Here is an 18,575-nt window from a genome sequence, read left to right on the forward strand (position 1 = left end):
AAAAAATAGGGGTGGCATGCCGCCCAGCCGTACTATGGGGACGCGTGTGTCCCCATTCAATTACAGCAGCTGCGCCGGCGAAAAAACGCCGGCGCGCTGGGAAGGGGAGGTGAGGTGGGCGCTAGGACCTCGCGGCCGCCTGGTCGGACCGTGCGGCCTAGGGGCGCCGCACATTGAAATCCGTACCCATATCCAATGATTTTGGGGACGCAATTCTGAGTTTTCAGGAATTCGGAGTTGCTCAAAGTTGGATATTAGAAATACTGAGAAAAATTGTTGAATTCATTGTTCCATGAATTTGGGGCCATATACTCATCTGTCTCCTTAAATTACAAAATGGCTCATACCTTATCCTCCTGTTATATATAGCTAATAATGTTCTTTACTATCAATACACTTGCTTAGTAACAACAGATGTCATAGCCTCATAGCAACAATCAGTTTATTAATACTCATGTGTATTATAACACCTTCAGTTTGTGTAATTGAAAACATTGAAACATTTCAAGCTACTAATTAAAAGAATGCATTCAATTAACAAGTTGGTGATGCATCTATGTTAATTTAATACAAATGTGTTTTGGTTCATCTGCCAATTTCAACAATCCAAAATATGTTTGGAAAGTATGCTGTAGAAGTAAAATAACTTTCATTTAGTCATAGGTATTTGGTCCTAATGGTTAGGGGCTTCACACTCACCTGTCCCAGAATCCACTTGTTAAAAGCAAGGCATTACCATAGCACAAATGTAAAAGATAATGGAGTGATAAAGTACAGTCTACATTTGCCCATTACTCCCTTGAGTGTGTGACATGAGCTTATTTTAAGTACAGTCATGGGACCTATTATCTAAAATGTCCCGGACCCGGGGCTTTCAGGATAACGGATCTTTCCGTAATTTGGATCTTCGTACGTTAAGTCTACTAGAAAATCCTGCAGACATTAAATAACTCAAAAGACTGGTTCTGCTTTTAATAAGGATTAAATATATAAAAGCATGCATAGGGTATTGTTTTATTATTACAGAGAAAAAAGAAATCATTTAAAAAAAAATTTTGATTATTTGGATAAAATTGAGTCTATGGGAGACAGCATTTCTTTAATACGTGGCTTTCTGGATAACGGGTTTCCGAATAAAGGATCCTATAACTGTAGTGTATAAAATACCCAAACTATAGTGAATTAACCATAAGTACATACAATAACAGTGGCTATAGACCTAGCGGCTACTGGGTTATCAGGAGTGTAGGTTGCCAGGAGTGTAGGTTGCCATGAGATGTGCCATATCAGTGTATTATTGAAACAAATCATCCTCCTAAAGTCATATAAATATTTAGGTGTGTGTTCCATTGGCTGTGATGTGTTCTGATGTGAAAACCCACCCATCAGCAGCTGAATTATGGACAGCGCATACAATAATAGATAAAGATGTATGCTACAGGTATGGGACCTGTTATCCAGAATGCTCATGACCTTGGGTTTTCCGGATAACAGATCTTTCCGTAATTTGGGTCTTCTTTCCCTTAAGCCTACTAGAAATTCATTTAAACATAAAATAAACCCAATAGGCTGGTTTTGCTTCCAATAAGGATTAATTATATCTTAGTTGGGATCAAGTACAAGATACTGTTTTATTAAAAAAGAGAAAAAGGAAATCATTTTTAAAAATTTGGATTATTTGGATAAAATGGAGTCTATGGGAGCTTTCTGGATATCGGGTTTCCGGATAAGGGATCCTTTACCTGAACAATGAACACTGGTACCTGCGTCTCAATCATACACCTCTTGCTTGCCTGTTTGCATTTGATGCAGCTACCTGCATTCTTAGTGCAGTAGCCCTACTATCGCGAGTAGTGGTATAGTCCCAACTAGTAGCTACAATAAAAGAAAAAAGGGCAGAAAAGGCAAAAGCAAAATATCCTCCTGTAAAAAGACCCAATAGAAAGCAATGGCTTCTATAACAGTAATACATAGCCATAACATAAGTTTTAAAGAGGTTTTGTTTAATCCTGACACTCCATGAACAGGGTTCAGGAGAAGAAAATCCAATTAGTTACTAATTCTTGAAAGATATGCTCTTGCTTTTATTGATCTAGGCTGCAGAGAAGAAGTGGCTTCAAGGATAGATGGTTCTGCCTTTTATGTCTGTAATACAAATCCAATAAGTTCATTTTTTATGATGAAAGGTCTGGGCACCTTCCATTTCTCACATTTGTCTGCAGTCATAAATGATCTTATTTTCATCTTCACAGTACAAAATAATTACAGCTAATTATCGATCAACTTGGTCCCTCACATTGACACCTGCAATTATTTCCAATCTCTGTCACCCAATGTTCTCTATAAGGGTCAGTTGCAAATACAAAAGCAAAGCACAAAAAAAGTGCGTAACTTACACATAGCACCGATATGTAGGTTCAGCCTGTTTGGATGCATTGTAAGCACTAACACACAAGGTGTAAAGCAGCGAACAGTCACATATATATATATACAGCATATGTGTGTATGTGATATATTTATATCTTGAATAGCTGGTCAAAAGTATATAATTCTAGTGAAAAGTATGTGTGTGTAGTATTCCACAGCTTGATTTTGCTTAAGTAAAGTGACATGTGCCTTAATTAAAGTTACTTGTAAAATCAATTCACTTAAATCATTCTCATATAACACTAATCATCCTAAAGACTTAGGGGTCCATTTACTTAAGTCCGTAAAAATGATATATAACAACTAAAAGAGATTTAAAATAAAAAAAAAATTATATATAACTCGAGTGATGAGTGAAATTTTTGCCACTAAATTAACGCCTATAGACTCCAATAGGTGAAAAAAATTGTCACACGTCAAAAAAAATTGTTGGTTTCACAGATACCTTGTTCATGAATTTGAAAATTAAACTGACCAGTGCAAAATATTAATAAATCCACTATACAAGTATCAGTACTGTGTGTGCAAGTCCAGAGACAACTTGTTGGGAGGATAAACTATTCTAACACTTGTTTAAAAAAACTGCTCTCCCAACTATATAGAATTATTCTAAAAGTATCCCCTCTCCCATTACTGTGGACAGACACATGCCAAGAATCCACAATGGTGGATATAAGCAGTGCAAGGGCTGCATTTAATCTGAAACACTCATGGATTTGGTATTTGTAAACATGTGCTCTAATGTGCTCTAACTGGGCAATATCATCTCAGCTTCTCCATCACCCCCATCCATAGATCAGCAGAGTTTAAATCCAGACCCCTATTATATTAACTGGTGACACTACCTACACATGTAGATGGTTAAAATTCTCCTTACTAGGATCACTTTAATGAATCAGCACAGCTTCTTTCCTCAAGCACCACTGATAATGGAACCGCACCCTTTCTTTGGGCAACTACATTTATTTATTTATTTATTCAAAACACAGGGTTCCAAGTGGTTTCATTGCAAAAATGTTATGTCTCTACTTATGTACTTTCTAAAATGGCTTCATACCTTCCAACATTTTGGAAATAAACAGAGAGAATTTGTTTGACCATGTCCATTTTTGTGGCCACACCCATGTTCATTTTACAAAATGTGTCAGGTTGTGAAAGTTTGAACAAATTTCTGTGGTTTTTTTTTCAGTTTTGCTAATGAAGGTGAATTGCCCTTTAAGCTGCGAGTCTAACAACTCCCAAGGGACCTCCTTATCTAAATTGTTACAATTACTTATTTGCTTATCTCAAAATTGTTACAAAGTATCTTATCTGCACCTGTGGCTGTTCTGGGCTCTCTGCCAAAAGCCAATTAAGTTAGAAACATTGTATCTTTTTTTTAGGTGATCAGTGCAGAGAAGATCGGGACTTTCCAGTACAAACAGGTGACTGCGGGTTAAGCTGTCAAAAGTGGGACTGTCCCTCTGAAAATGGGACAGTTGGGAGGTATGGACCATTAAATGCATTTCAGAACCCTGTCATGTGCATTTTACATCTCAGCACCTTTATTTGCCACAACAAAGTTCTAACCTGATAATACTCAGCAGAAGCCTCTGGCTATTTCTGCATAGGAAATACATTAGAGTTTCCTTTAATTACTAGGGCCCATGCATGGATATCTACAAGCAGCCTAAGAGAAAGTTTTATGTATACATACATATATATATATATATATATATATATATATATATATATATATATATATATATATATATATATATATATATCTCCAGTGAAATTCCAAGCTCTCCCTTCAATCGCTCCCCTAAGAATGTAATAGAGAGGCTCAGAATAAGTAGCAGGGATATGGTTCTGTAGAGAGGGCAGAGCTGAAGTCAATTACACAGGTCTTGTCCTTGACAAATGAAACCACTCCTTATAATCTAGTTACTGATCATGCTGTACTCATTGGGCACTTTAGTCTAATATGGCAAATCACTTGACAGGATTTAGCATATTTAGCAGCCAATTACAAGCACCACCTGCGTACGGCTGCCAGTTGTGACATGCATCTGGTTTGCTGGAATTGATTAGAATTTCACTGTTAATCAGTGTTGCCTTAGCCATCTTATTTGTCCGTCAAAAGCATGATCACATGATTGGCGCATGTTGTGTATAAGTCTAATTAATACTCAATCCTGTCAGTTATTTAAATTCAGCAACCTATGATTCTATTTCAGTACCATAAATATGGTGAATAGGACATTAATCCCTAAAATAAAAAGAATTCAATGTAAATATGATTTAATAGAGCATTTTACCTTTAAAACTACACTTTAGAATAAAGCAGCCGGGCTGGTCTAAGAAAGGCAACACTCTGTGCAACTGCTCCTTTTTTTTAGATTGAAATGTATTGTGCTTTTTAGAATTACTTAACAATTTTGTTTGCAGCTCTCCACTCTGGCATTTAGAGTGCCATTTGCTTTTACTTTTAAAATGATTCCAAATGACTGAAAATTGCTGCTAACTTTACTTTTTATAGTAGATGAAATAACTTTTGTGCTCCTGTCTGACAGCCGAGACCTATAATATAAATGTGCTGGATGTATGAGCTGTGGGCAGTTAGTACCCATTGAGTTATATTCTCTACTACAGGGAAGTGTCACATCCCAGCGAAACAAGAATTTGGTGCAGTATGAAGCACAGAAGAACAGGCTTGGGTCATAGATATTCAACCATACACTGGATGCAGTGTATGAATGATTTTGCATCTGCAGAATGAATGATTTATGCCGTGGCATGATACTGTTAATAGAATGTGCATTGGAAACAGATTAAAGGGAAGTGATGAAATTAAAAACCAGCAAATCCAGCAGCAAGGGAGAGATCCCATTTTTATTAACCCATCTAGAATCAAATCAGAAGGAAAAGCATTTGCAATGAAGTCACTGAGCATTGAACACTTCTTATCAACACTGTGCTCTTTGTTCCCAGTAGCTTTGCATTCAATGGATGTGGCGCAGGAAAATCAAGAGGAAACAAACCTCACACGAACAAATCAGTGTTCTTAGCTTCTCTGAAGGGCTAATATACTGACACAGCCTGCACAGGTTTGGTAAAACAACAAAAGAGCTGATAAGACACTGCAGGCGAACCTGGCGCCAAAATGAATTGTATTTTAACAGCAGCTTTATAGCGGCAGGTTCCATTTCCATGGTTTAACCTTGTTTTAAAATAAACTGCATAGTTTTACCTTTTCATGAAAGACTTGCTGAAATAACAACCCTGCAATCTGAGTAATTCCTTGGCAATGACTATTTTCTGCTGGGTTTTATTTTTCAAAGACTCCCTTTTACAGATAAAAGGAGCAGACAGGTATTGTTTGGCCTATATGTCGTGCTCATTAATGTCCAGGTTAGGGTGCCATTATTTCTGTTGGCTGGACACACATAGATTCTGTCCTGATTATGGTGTAGTTGTACATTGCATGTAATTCATTCTACAGGTATGGGATCCATTATATGGAAACCCCATTATCCAGAAAGCTCCATATTATGAAAAGGCGATCTCCCATAGACTCCAATTTATCCAAATAATCCAAGTTTTTAAAAATGATTTCTTATTTTTCTGTAATAATAAAATAGTACCTTGTACTTACAGCGACTACATCAACTTGGATGAGTATACGTCATCTGTAATCCGCTACATCACAAAGTGCATTGATGATGTCACTGTCTCCAAGTGCATCACTACACGCCTCAACCAGAAGCCGTGGTTCACTGAAGAGGTACGTGTGTTACTGAGGGCCCGAGACTCTGCTTTCAGGGAAGGTGACAAAGTCGCCCTGAGAATAGCGAGAGCCAAACTTTCTTGTGCCATCAGAGTAGCTAAGCGTGCATACACTCTATCACAAACTACAGGTCAACACCATCTGCCTGTGACAGTGACACCTCTGCTGCAGATGCGCTGAACGACTTCTATGCACGGTTTGAAGCACAGAACAACAGAGGATGAGTAAGACCATCACTCTGCCTAGTGACAAGGCACTGCGTCTGAGAGTGACTGACGTAAGGATGACTCTGGACCAGACAATATCCCTGGCAAAGTGCTAAGAGAATGTGCAGATCAGCTGGCAGATGTTTTCACTGACATCTTTAACATCTCCCTGATCACCTCTACTGTCCCAAAGTGCTTCAAAACCACCACCATTGTCCCCGAGCTAAAGAAGTCATCAATGTCCTGTCCAGTGGCACTCATCCCCATCATCATGAAGTGTTTTGAGAAGCTTGTCAAGAAACACATCAAATTCCTGCTGCCACCAGCACTGGGCCCCCTACAGTTTGCACACCGTCAAAATCGATCTACAGACGATGCAATAGCAACAACCCTCCATCTGGCCCTCTCTCATCTGGAAAAAAAAGACACCCACATTCGAATGCTATTCATAGACTTCAGTTCAGCATTCAACACTATCATTCCTCAGCATCTGATAGAAAAGCTGAGCCTGCTTGGACTGAACACCTCCCTCTGCAGTTGGGTTCTGAACTTCCTGACTGACACACCTCAGTCAGTCAGGATTGGAAACACCATCTCCAACACCACCACACTGAGCACCAGTTGAGTAATGCAGGACAATGGTGCTGTACATTACAAGACCAGTGAAGAGTGGAGAAGTAAGTATTGCTATTTAGGATATTGGAAACAAAGACACAGATTAGATGGAATGTGGAATCTAGTTTTTGTTTAAATTAGTAAGTAAAAAAACACTGTATGCCTAAGAATACGCTTCATATAAAAAACTTGATAAAGAATTACTTTAAAAAAAAAATCATATGTTTGTGCCTCTCTATCAGTATCCAAACTGTGTGGAATTGTGGTTAAAAACAGATGGAAAGCTTCAAGTTTGCTAACCCTGAGTTAGACAAAAGCCTAGAAGAAATGGGGAGCTTTAAATACCATACGTTTTCCCAGCAGAGTAATAAGTTGGCACAGCTGCTGGATATTCATAAAGAGCAAACAAGCAAATTGCATAAGATTACAAGATAACACTTCTAATGAGTCTGCCGCTAATGAATCTAGCTTTACTAGAATAGAAGCCTTATCACAGGTCATCTGGGTTTTTTTTTTTGGATCCCATTGCATTGAAAGATAAAATCCTACATGTTGGATGTAGCTGCACATGTCTATAAAAATTACTGACCTGTAAACTACATGAAAAATGTGCCATCTGATATGACATGATTGTCATAAGAAAAACTGCATGCTCTGGGCGAAATTTACTAAAGGACGAAGTGGCTAACACTAGCGAAAATTCGCCAGCGTGACGTCATTTTGGCACGTCGCCATTTTACTAACGGGTGCTGGCGTAAATTCGCTAGCACTCTGGCGAAGGGACGTAACTAATTCAATAACTTGCAGATTTTATTGAACGTTACCTCTTGCGACAGACTTGACTTCGCCACCGTAGACCAGGCTAAGTGCAATAGAGTAGATAGGAGGATCTTCAAAAACCCAAAAAACTTTGCAGCTTTTACATTTTTCAGGGTGATAGGCTGAAAAAGATAGAAATTTTTTTTTGGAGTACCCTCCTTCTCCCCTACATTTCCGAAAATTTGGCACCTAAACTATACAGTGGGCACATGTGTAGGGCAATATAAGACCTCTATTTTATTTAATGAATGTTTCCCAGGCTTGTGTAGTTTATGCTGCATATACGTCCATTGTATTTTAACTTGGAGCCGTATGCAAATTAGGCATCGCTAGCGTAACTTCGCTTTGTTTGATGAATTACCGCTAGCGTAACTTCGCTACCTTTCGCCTCCCTGGGCGCAACTTCGGATTTTAATGAATTTGAGCAGACCTCGCGAAACTACGCCTGGCGAAGTGTGGCAAAGCCGTCGCTAGCACATTTTCGGCGCTAAGTGAATTTGTCCCATGTCCTTATCCAACAAAATAAGGTGTGATAAGACTATTTTTTTCTCATTGAAATACATTGAAAATACATTAATGCATCAAAAACAAAAAACCCACCAGACTAACCAGATTTAGCATTACAGCATGGAGGAGCAGACTTTCATCATCCCTGAAAATTGTGTGCTCCTCAAGATTTTGTGCAAGTCTATGCAACCAACGGCTTCTTTGTAGTTCTGAATTTCCAAAGTAAACAGATTTTATTGCCAATTAATTGGAACAGTTCATTCAAACCATCAGCAAGTAAATTCACGTTACTTGATAAACACTACACATTAATTATCCACAAACCTGTCCTCCATAAAGTCTCCCATAGGGGCAAATTCACTAAGGCGCGAAGCGCCGAACGCTAGCGTTAATTCGCTAGCGTTTGGCATTGTCGCTACTGCGCAAATTCACAAACGCTGGCGTAGTTTCGCTAGTGTTACTTCGCAACCTTACGCCAGGCGAATCTTCGCTAGCGACGAAACTACGCAAATTCACTAACTTGCGCAATGTACCGAACGCTACCTTTTACGCTAGACTTCCTTTGCCACCTCAGACCTGGCGAAGCGCAATAGAGTAGATAGGGATTGTTTAAAAAAAATTAAATTTTTTTTCTAAGTCCCAAAAAACGCTGGCGTGTTTTCTACATGATGGCTGATAGGCTGAAAAAGATCGAAATTTTTTTGGGGCTCCCCTTCCTCCCCCCTACATTTCCTGACTCATGGCAACTTACCTAGACAGTGGGCACATGTGTAGGGCAAAATAAAATTTTTATTTGCTGATTTGAAGGTTTTCTAGGCATTTGTAGTGCAGCTACGTGTTCCTCCATTGAAATTTGAATTTTGCGCCGTATGCAAATTAGCCTTCGCTAGCGCAACTTCGCTTTATATAGCGAATCAACGCTAGCGCAACTTCGCAACCTTACGCTACCCCTGTGCGCAACTTCGGATTTTAGTGAATTTGCGGAGCCCTGGCGAAACCACGCCTGGCGAAGTGTGGCGAAGTGCGGCGAAGTTGCGCCTGGCGCAACTTCGCATCTTAGTGAATTTGCCCCATAGACTTTAGTCCAGAAACTAACATTTTTAAAAACATTTTTGTTTTCTATGTAATACTAAAATAGTATAGTACCTTGTATGGAGACCCCTTATCCAGAAAACCCCAGGTCCCAAGCATTCTGGATAGTAGGTCCTATACCTGTACAGAAAACAGTGCTTAAGGCAATATTGGGTAATACTGAACCCTGAGTGCTCCAACATTTTTCACCCACATGCTCCATAGACTTTCAGCACACTATGGGGGAAGCACTAAGTTAGCAACATAAAACCTTTTCAGCTTCACCCATTGAGGGTGACTGTCACCCTCAATAAAGAGTAAAACCCAGAATGCTTGGACACAAAGCACAGTCAGAGAGTTTCCATGAATCTCCAGCCTGCAAATAAATGAATCACACATACAAACTTGTAATATTTGGCATGGCAACAGTCAGTGGCGTAACTAGATATTACTGGGCCCCACAGCAAATTATTTTTCAGGCCCTCAAAATGTTTAGAGTTTGACTTGTTTCTCCAATATTTATTGAAATTGTATATGAATTAGGGCCTCATGGGGCCCCTATACCTCCTGGGCCCCCTGCAGCCGCAGGGTCTGCTTCCTCTATAGTTACGCCCTTGGCAACAGTAAGTACTGTATGTTATATTTTCACTGAAAATTCAGACTGGAAATCCTTCACTCAATGAAATTAGGGCACAGTTTTTTTCTATAAAAGCCTTCAAACCATGCTGTGAGCTTGATGTATGCAAAGATGTAAGAAACGCATATAACTGTGCAGAATGAAAAGGGACATTATTCCATCAACACCAAGGAAACCCTTTTGTTTATGATATATGAGAATGAAACAAACTGTAGCTCTATATGACCTCAAGAGGATTAAAAGCAGAACAAAACATTCCTAGCTGGTAAACCAGCAATGGGATTTTTGGATCAATATTCTAATTGGATTGTAATTTATTTCTGTAAGATTGAAAACGATACTTATCCTATATATATGCAAATAAAGCAACATGAATCTTTTTGCCTTTATTGAGCTGCTTGTTGTATGCCATAAACATAAATCTAAAAAGAAAAAGAAAAAAGCCAGACCAGGCTGCTTATAATTTAACCAAGAAATATTAGACTAGTGACTCCAGCAACAAGGGGTGGATTAGTCTGTCGCATACTGGATAGTCCCCTTTAGCTCAATGGGATTCCAATGAAACTGCTGTGGGTTCACACAGTCCAGAGGATTTCAGGGGGTTCCTTGTTTAAACCCCTTTGAACAAGAAGCAGTGTAATCAAATAGAAAATAATAGTGGCATGTATCCCAGTAGTGTTAGAAATTGTATCATAGGACCATGTCATTATCTCTTTAATACTATGTTTGGCATAGTCACCTTGAGGTTCGACACTGATCACCAACCAGGTAGCAGTTAATCCTTCCCTCTAGTTGTCTTTGTTTGCAACAACCAACACTGATCTTCAAACTTTTTAACTGTATAGTGAGATATTCGCCCATTTAGCTTTCTTCTACAGAACATCTCTCTTGTTGATCACACCGATTCTCTATTCACCTACATACAGTAGTTGTGAATTTATCATCTTCCCTCATGAGTTTATGTGGATCAATACATTGTCAAACAATATCACACTGCACACACACAATGCAAACATATGATAACATGCAAGTGCCTGTGACAGTGTTTATTATGTTCTGTTGTTTGATATAAAAAGTGAAACTCAAACAGCCAGAAAGAAAGAAAGACAGAAAGAAAGAAAGAAAGAAAGAAAGAGAGAAAGAGAGAAAGAGAGAAAGAAAGAAAAGAAAGAAAGAAAGAAAGAGAGAGAGAGAGAGAGAAAGAGAGAGAGAAAGAGAGAAAGAAAGAAAGAAAGAAAGAAAGAAAGAAAGAAAGAAAGAAAGAAAGAAAGAAAGAAAGAAAGAAAGAAAGAAAGAAAGAAAGAAAGAGAAAGAAAGAAAGAAAGAAAGAAGAGAAAGAAAGAGAAAGAAAGAAAGGAAGTGCTTGATGGTCATGTGGCATTTGGTAGATAGTAGCTTGGGCTTCAAATGCTCCCACAAACCGACAGTTTGCCCATGGCACAATTAATAGCTCCTCAGTTCAGTCTAAAACTTATTAAATGTTAAAGAAATGCACAGTTCTTCTCTATTTTATGCACTATTCTTCTCTATTTTAGCATTCCAGCATAATTATACCTGTGCCTGGCATGTAAGGGGAGGCAAAAAGAGCAGTGGAAGCACCATGGCAGCACGTGCCGCAAACACCATTTAGTTCTGAAGGCAAGTGTACAATATAAGGCTCCCTTGTACCTGAGCACTTGCAGCACTTAATTTCTGCGCCTATTATTATTAAGTGTTCCTTATAATATTGTTTTTAATTTCAGTGGCGCTAATCATTTATGTAATCATGAATGTCATTCATATCCCTGCCTCACTATTTTACTGCATAAAAGTCAAAAGATGTGGATGGAAATATAGCATTTAACGACTTTAGCTACACTGAATTAATGATATAGTGACACATTTGCAAATTGCTAGTAACAGAGGCAATATTACACTATTCAATCACAATGTAACAAATCTTACAATCCTATTTTAAGTTTCCAAATACCAAAGTTATAATAGGATATATCCTAGCAGCATGGATAGGCTGGATTGTGCCCTATAGATGTAAAAGCATTCAGCAATTTGATTGAAACATCCATTAGAAAACAGAGATGGGAATCCATGCAGCAGCAGTTTTCTAGCCAAGTGCCATGATAACTGTTGGGCAAAGCTCTTACTATAACTGGCCACAGAACATCAGAATTCAAAACTGCCAATAGACAATACAGTGATGTGACACTGGGAAAGCAGCAAGTCAGACTCCACTAAAGGCTAATCATGCACACAGGAGGAGCTGTCTAGCATCTGTACATCTCATGTTTCCCCTATACTTTTGAAAGTTTGCAAAAAGGGGTAAAATTACCAGGAGGATCAATTTTACAACCCATTTTTCAGATGAAGAATCTCAAGTGACAATGCACTTAAAGGAGAACTTAAGCTTCACTAAAGAAGCAGGTTAGAAATGTTGTACATTATGTTTTGGTCTTCTGTACCAGCCCAAGGCAACCACAGCCCTTTAGCAGTAAAGATCGGTGTCTCCAAAGATGCCCCAGTAGTTCCCCATCTTCTTTTCTGCTGATTCACTGCACATGCTCTGTGCTGCTGTCACTTACTGAGCTCAGGGACCACACACAATCTACAGTACACATAGAATATAAATGTCACAATATAAGGCTGATTAGTAATTAATACAAGGCAGCACAGAACCCAGTGCAATTAGTATCAGAATATAATAATCAGCCCTGTAGCATCAGCTTATATTACAGGCCAACCTCATTTTCTGATTTATAATTTGAGACGACCCCTAAGCTTAGCTTCTCAACAGCTGTTCAGAGCCCACTGAGCATGTGAGTGTCACAGACACTTTCCAAGATGGTGACCCCCTGTGACAAGTTTGAAGTCCTGGATCATTGCTGCTTTTGGGAAGCTGAAACTTTAGGCTGGTGCAACAAGTTCAGTATATAAGATATGGTATTTTAAATCACATTCATTTTTAGTTTAGTTTCTCCTTTAATGGAAGAAGACTTAGACATGTGTGCTTATAGATCAAGCCAAGACATATGGCAATGCTGTACATTCTAAACTTGAATGAAGACTTTTTAACAAGGGAATGTAAAACAGTGAAATATAAGCGCAATGTGAACAACATTTCCTCTGTACAAATATTATTTTTACGTATTTCAAAACTGAAAATTAATTTTCACCCACCTGGCAGTGGAAAAAAGAAAGTGACTTTTAGGGGCAGATTTATCAAAGGTCAAGGTCAATTTTCGAATGAAAAAAAATCTGAATTTCGAGCTATTTTTTGTGTACTTCGGCTAGGGAATAGTCCAAATTCGATTTGAATTTGAAAAAAATACAAATATTAGAATATGAAATTTATCATGTACTGTCTCTTTAAAAATTCAACTTCGACTATTCGATATCTAAAACCCGCTGAATTGCTGTTTTAGCCTATGGGGGACCTCCTAGAACCTATCTGAGTCAATTCGTGGACTTTGAAAAATCAAAGGGAATTTTGGGAAAAACTTTGAATCAAATTTGATCGAATGCGATATTCCTTCGATTCGTACAATTTGAATTCGTCCGAATACAGACCTATTCGATCGAAAACTGACCTATTCGGGCAAAAAAAATTTCGGTTGGTCTTTTTGAACGTTTTTCAAATTCAAAATTCAACCCTTGATAAATATGCCCCTTAGAGTTTGCACTGATGCACAAAGTTTGTAATAAAGCTGATAAGGTCCACAAAATGTGCCACATCTAAGCAGGTCTTTAAATGCACTACACACAGTGAAAATATTGAAACTGAATATAACAATAAGGGGCTGATTTACTAAACCACAACTTTTTCAGGTCAGACTTTTTGTCACCAAAAACCCCAAAAAGGCAAAGGAAAAAAGCATAACTTTTCTGGGATTTATTATATGACAAAACTGCGACAATTCCAAATCTGAGATCATACTCCAGCTAAAACCTGTTGAAATCATGTAGAAGTCATAGCAGATTCCCTTTTATAACTGCAAGTTCTATTTTGCTTCTTGGTTAGTGATGGGCGAATAAATTCGCCTGGCACGAATTTGCAGTGAATTCCGCATTTCCCACCGGCGTCAATTTCCGATTTTCACAATTTTTTCGTGAAAACGTTCCAGTTGCTCGATTTTTTCATGAAAAGGTTCGAATTGATCGATTTTTTTGTGAAAGCGTTTGCATTGCTCTATTTTTTCATGAAAACGGTAGAATGTCACGATTTTTTCGTGAAAGCTGTAGAATAGATTTTTTTTTGTGAACTTTCCGATCCGTTTCGAGAATTTCGCAGGAAATTTGCTAATTTTTCGGCGAAACGGGAGAGATTGGCCCATTACTATTCATGGTTTTTGAGGTTTTCGGTGTTTTTCCTGCAACAATAAAAAAAAAATCATAGATATTGTGCAAAAAGTTGAAAAAAAGTAATGGTTTTTGCGCGAATTTTCCCGGAGATTCAAAAAATGTTCTCGAAGCAGTTACACACAGTGGAGCTAAAGCTAAGGTCAGTATTTGGGCTGACCTCAGGCTGTGTGTGACCACACACAGGTGATAAGATTCAAATCAATGGAGCAGGACACAGAGCAGATCTGCTCCTCTCATTCTGCAAAAATACTCAGGTTGGAGCCAACAGCCTGTGTTCCCATAGCCTTAGATCCCAGAAGTGCTAAGTGATGAACCTCTCTCTGTATGTGCTGCTGCCTGTGCTAAACCGTGCTTAACAGTGCAACATACAGGGAGGTAGGCAGTACATGGTGGTACCCTGCCAGCAGCTAGTATGTATGTTATTCAGAACCTGTAAGCCAGGAATGCTGGAGGGCACAAGTTAGGGAGCTCAGAACTTACTGTTGCTTAAAAGAGAAGGAAAGGTCTTTTTACTTGGGGGTGCCAAAAGTTAGGCACCCTCAAGTGATTGCATTTACTTACCTGAAACCCCATGCCGGTGCACCTATTACAAGAAAACTGCACCGGCCTGGGATTCTTCCAATGAGCACCAACGAAAAAGCTGGCTATTTCATTCTACTGCGCATGTGTCTGCCCGTGGAAATTTGAAGAAAAAAGAAGCAGCAGGAAGAAGATCGCTCCGTGGTGCTTGCTGGAAGAATCGCGGATCGTGAACTTTTCTCCTTATAGGTGCACCAGCCTGGGGTTTCAGGTAAGTAAATGCGATCACTGCCTAACATTTGGCACCCCCAAGTAAAAAGACCTTTCCTTCTCCTTTAAGTACAGGGCTCCATTGTACCATATAGTACTTTGCTCTGTGCCTTGGGCTTGTTGTTTTTTTTTTGTCACTTCTCATTTATAATAGCACGTTTGACAGGCATAGTTTGTGTTTTTCCTCAGCAGATTCCTGGATCACAACATGCACTCTCACCACTTTATTAAATTCCTGTACCTGCAATATCAAATCAGATAACACAAAAAAACACATTCAAATGTATTTGTCATAGGCAAAAAAGTCTAATGCGCAAACAACTGAAATGCAGCATCCGCGGCCCACAATTTGTACACATCTCCTTGCTTCTGTCCTTGTGACATTCAAAATGAAACAAAACACATTAATACACGCAGAGCTTGTTTGAAGATAATTGGCTGGATCTGCCAAATCGAAAACATTTAAGAAGAAAAAGAAAATATGAGTGAGCTTTTTGAAATTGCAACTAATTAAAAGCTGGCTAATCCAATTCTATTACTGTCAGCGAGACTGTGACCGAGTCAGAAAAAGATACATTGACGGATTTTGCATTTTATCAATCTGCTCACATTACAAATGACTTTGAAGCAGTTAAATAACCTGGAGAGATGTCGCCAGTTTCTGGATGTCGAGCGACATGTGTTTGGTAACGGTGGAGAAACGAATCAAGGAATCGTTAGAAATTGATTGATGATGTTACAGTTGCGTTAAGTGTAGTCGGATCACATTTTACACCCTGATTTATGAAAGTTGTGACTTTTATTTTGGAACAAGCCTAGAGTCATTATTAATTTGACAGAAAATGGTTTTTGGGAGGCAGTTAAGAGTGTGAGGTCTTTCAGCTCCCCACAATGCAGGCATAAACAGACTCATATTTCATACAATTTCAAAAGCAATAGAGAATAAAGAATTTTTTGTCCCTTCTGTGAATGTATAACATTATCCTGTAACCGATAACATTTACAGGGTTAAAGCAAAGTATTTAATATCTGCCGCTTCCACATATCTCAGTCTGCAACCCTCTGCCCCTGCAGTCCCTTGACTCTCCGGTTTTCTTAGGAAACCAAACCACCCAAGGGAACACATGTAAAGTGTCATTTACAACCACAGGTTCATGTGCAGTCACTCGAAAATGTATACAAAGGTTGCATGTACTGCATACTCATGCTCTTTGCACTTTTGCATTTACACTGAACACCAGTGAACCAATGAATTATGCACAAATGGGAATACTGATGCTAGGGAACCCTTGAGCTTTGACCTTGAATGTAGCAGTAGTTCCAGGGTTCTTTAAACTCCAGAATTCTAAAGTTTCTGAGCGAATGGGACGTGAACATGGTCCCACCACTCACTTGCACATAATTCATCTTGTTGCTGGGGGTTCAATGAATCAAAATGCTTCTATAGCTCATGAGTTTTCCCCTGAAAATAAATTGACAGTTTTTTTTCTAGCAGCTTCCAAGAAAGCTTTATTTAATTCTTGGTTACTAAAAGAACCCCCTTCGTTAACAGACGTTATTTCTTTTATGAACCAGCTTAGTTGGCAAGAAGCCTTATTAACCAAAACCAAAGGAAATAATTCCATTGACTCTTTTAAACTGATTTGGTCTCCCTTTTTTGAAGCTTGTTATTCTAATATAGGTGATCAAATAGGACGGTTTCTCAATTTATAAGATGTGCTTTCAGACATTCCAGTCAATGAATGGACATTTTTCTTTATTTCTTTCAATATGTTTACATCCACTGGCTTAATTTTAGTTAGTTGTTGTCAGTCTCATTAAATGGTATTTAGTTTTTAATAATTTTATGCCATTGTATCGATTATAACTTGTCTTTCATCTGCATAAAATTTGCTGTCATACTGTTATTATTTGTTTATCATGAAAATCAAATAAAATATTTTCAAAATAAAATATAGCTCATGAGTACAAAGGGTACCACTGAGTTACAAATAAAGCACATTGTTCCTAGGGGTTTAATGGAATGTTTAATGTAATATTTAGTAAATGTTTAGTATATAATAGGCAGTGTAGGACATTAAAGAGGAGTCTTGACGTGGCACGTGAGCATACATATTTTGGCAAAAGTACCTACCTGACCTCAGAGCAGAATACACTTTGAAATTTTATTATTTTGACCTTTTCTTTCTCAAGGTTATTTTTAAAATTGTTAGGTGGTGCTTCTCATTTCTCTATATTAAAGTGATACTGACACTAAAAGTTTTATTTTCAAAATGTTAATCTACATGAAAAGTTACCTATGGGTAGTGATGGGCGAATTTATTCGCTAGGCGCGAATTCACGAAACGGCAGCGCAAATTCGCTGGCGCAAATTCGCTGGCATCAAAAAAAATTTACTCCGGCATCCGTTTTTTTGGATGCCAACGAGTTTTCGCCAAAAAACGGACGCTGGAGTCAAAAAAACGGACGCCGGTGTCAAAAACGCACATCACTACCTATGGGTCACATTGATTGTTTTTCGATAGTTCTGCTTTTGTCAGTAATTGTTACTTGAAGTTCCTAAACCTAACTGTTTTGCCAACCTGACTGTCCCTTCTTCACCAGGCAGATATGTTTATGGCAATATTATAAATAGCATTCAAAGATAATGTTATGATAGATATTAAAAAAAGTTTATTTTCTGGTGTCAGTATCTCTTTAAAAAGCCTCTGTGTATAACCCTAAGCAACATATTAAACAATGAATCAGGCTACACTGAATGACTTTTAAAGTGCTAATCAGTATGTGACAATTATACCCTTATGGAGCAGGATGCACAAGAACAGCTTCAACTACATACAACTCTGAACACACAAAGCAGACAGTCATGTGAGAAACTGTCAGCTTGCAATTGATAGGGGATATTATTTCTACACCGGTTACAGGCAAACCTCTGGACACCTCCGTAACTGCTTGACTTGAAGCTGCCATGCCCAGTACATTCCACTTTCTATGAGGAGAAGCAATTTCTGTAACTTCAGAACTGGCGTGATACATATTGTTTTATTGTGAATCCGCTGGAAGATAACACCTCAGATGCATAGGGGCTCCAAACGCACAAATGTCAAATAAGTCAGCACATTCAGAAGCATATTATATAAACTGCAGAAAGCCACAGGGCACCCAATGTGTAAGTTTTGACCCTCTACATGCCTGCAGTGCTGCGTGTGCTTTGGAACCTGATTAAGACCCACCCTCAGCCAGCAAATTCATGCCTCTAAGAATTGTTTTAAATAACATCATAACTCTACTGTCAAGGGCACATTTACTATGGGTCGAATATCGAGAGTTAATTAACCCGAATATCGAAGTCGAATGATTTACCGCAATTCCATCGAATGAT

At 38.5% G+C, this 18,575-nt stretch overlaps 1 protein-coding gene across 1 annotated transcript in view; it reads right to left on the reverse strand.

The window, feature by feature from the left end:
* The window catches only part of LOC108707151 (transmembrane protein 132B), a 313,445-nt gene that overhangs the window by 200,466 nt on the left and 94,404 nt on the right, over positions 1 to 18,575 (reverse strand). The gene's annotated exons all lie outside the window — the stretch shown is intronic.

This window comes from Xenopus laevis, chromosome 1S (assembly GCF_017654675.1).
Source record: "Xenopus laevis strain J_2021 chromosome 1S, Xenopus_laevis_v10.1, whole genome shotgun sequence".
Taxonomy (NCBI): Eukaryota; Metazoa; Chordata; class Amphibia; order Anura; family Pipidae; genus Xenopus; species Xenopus laevis.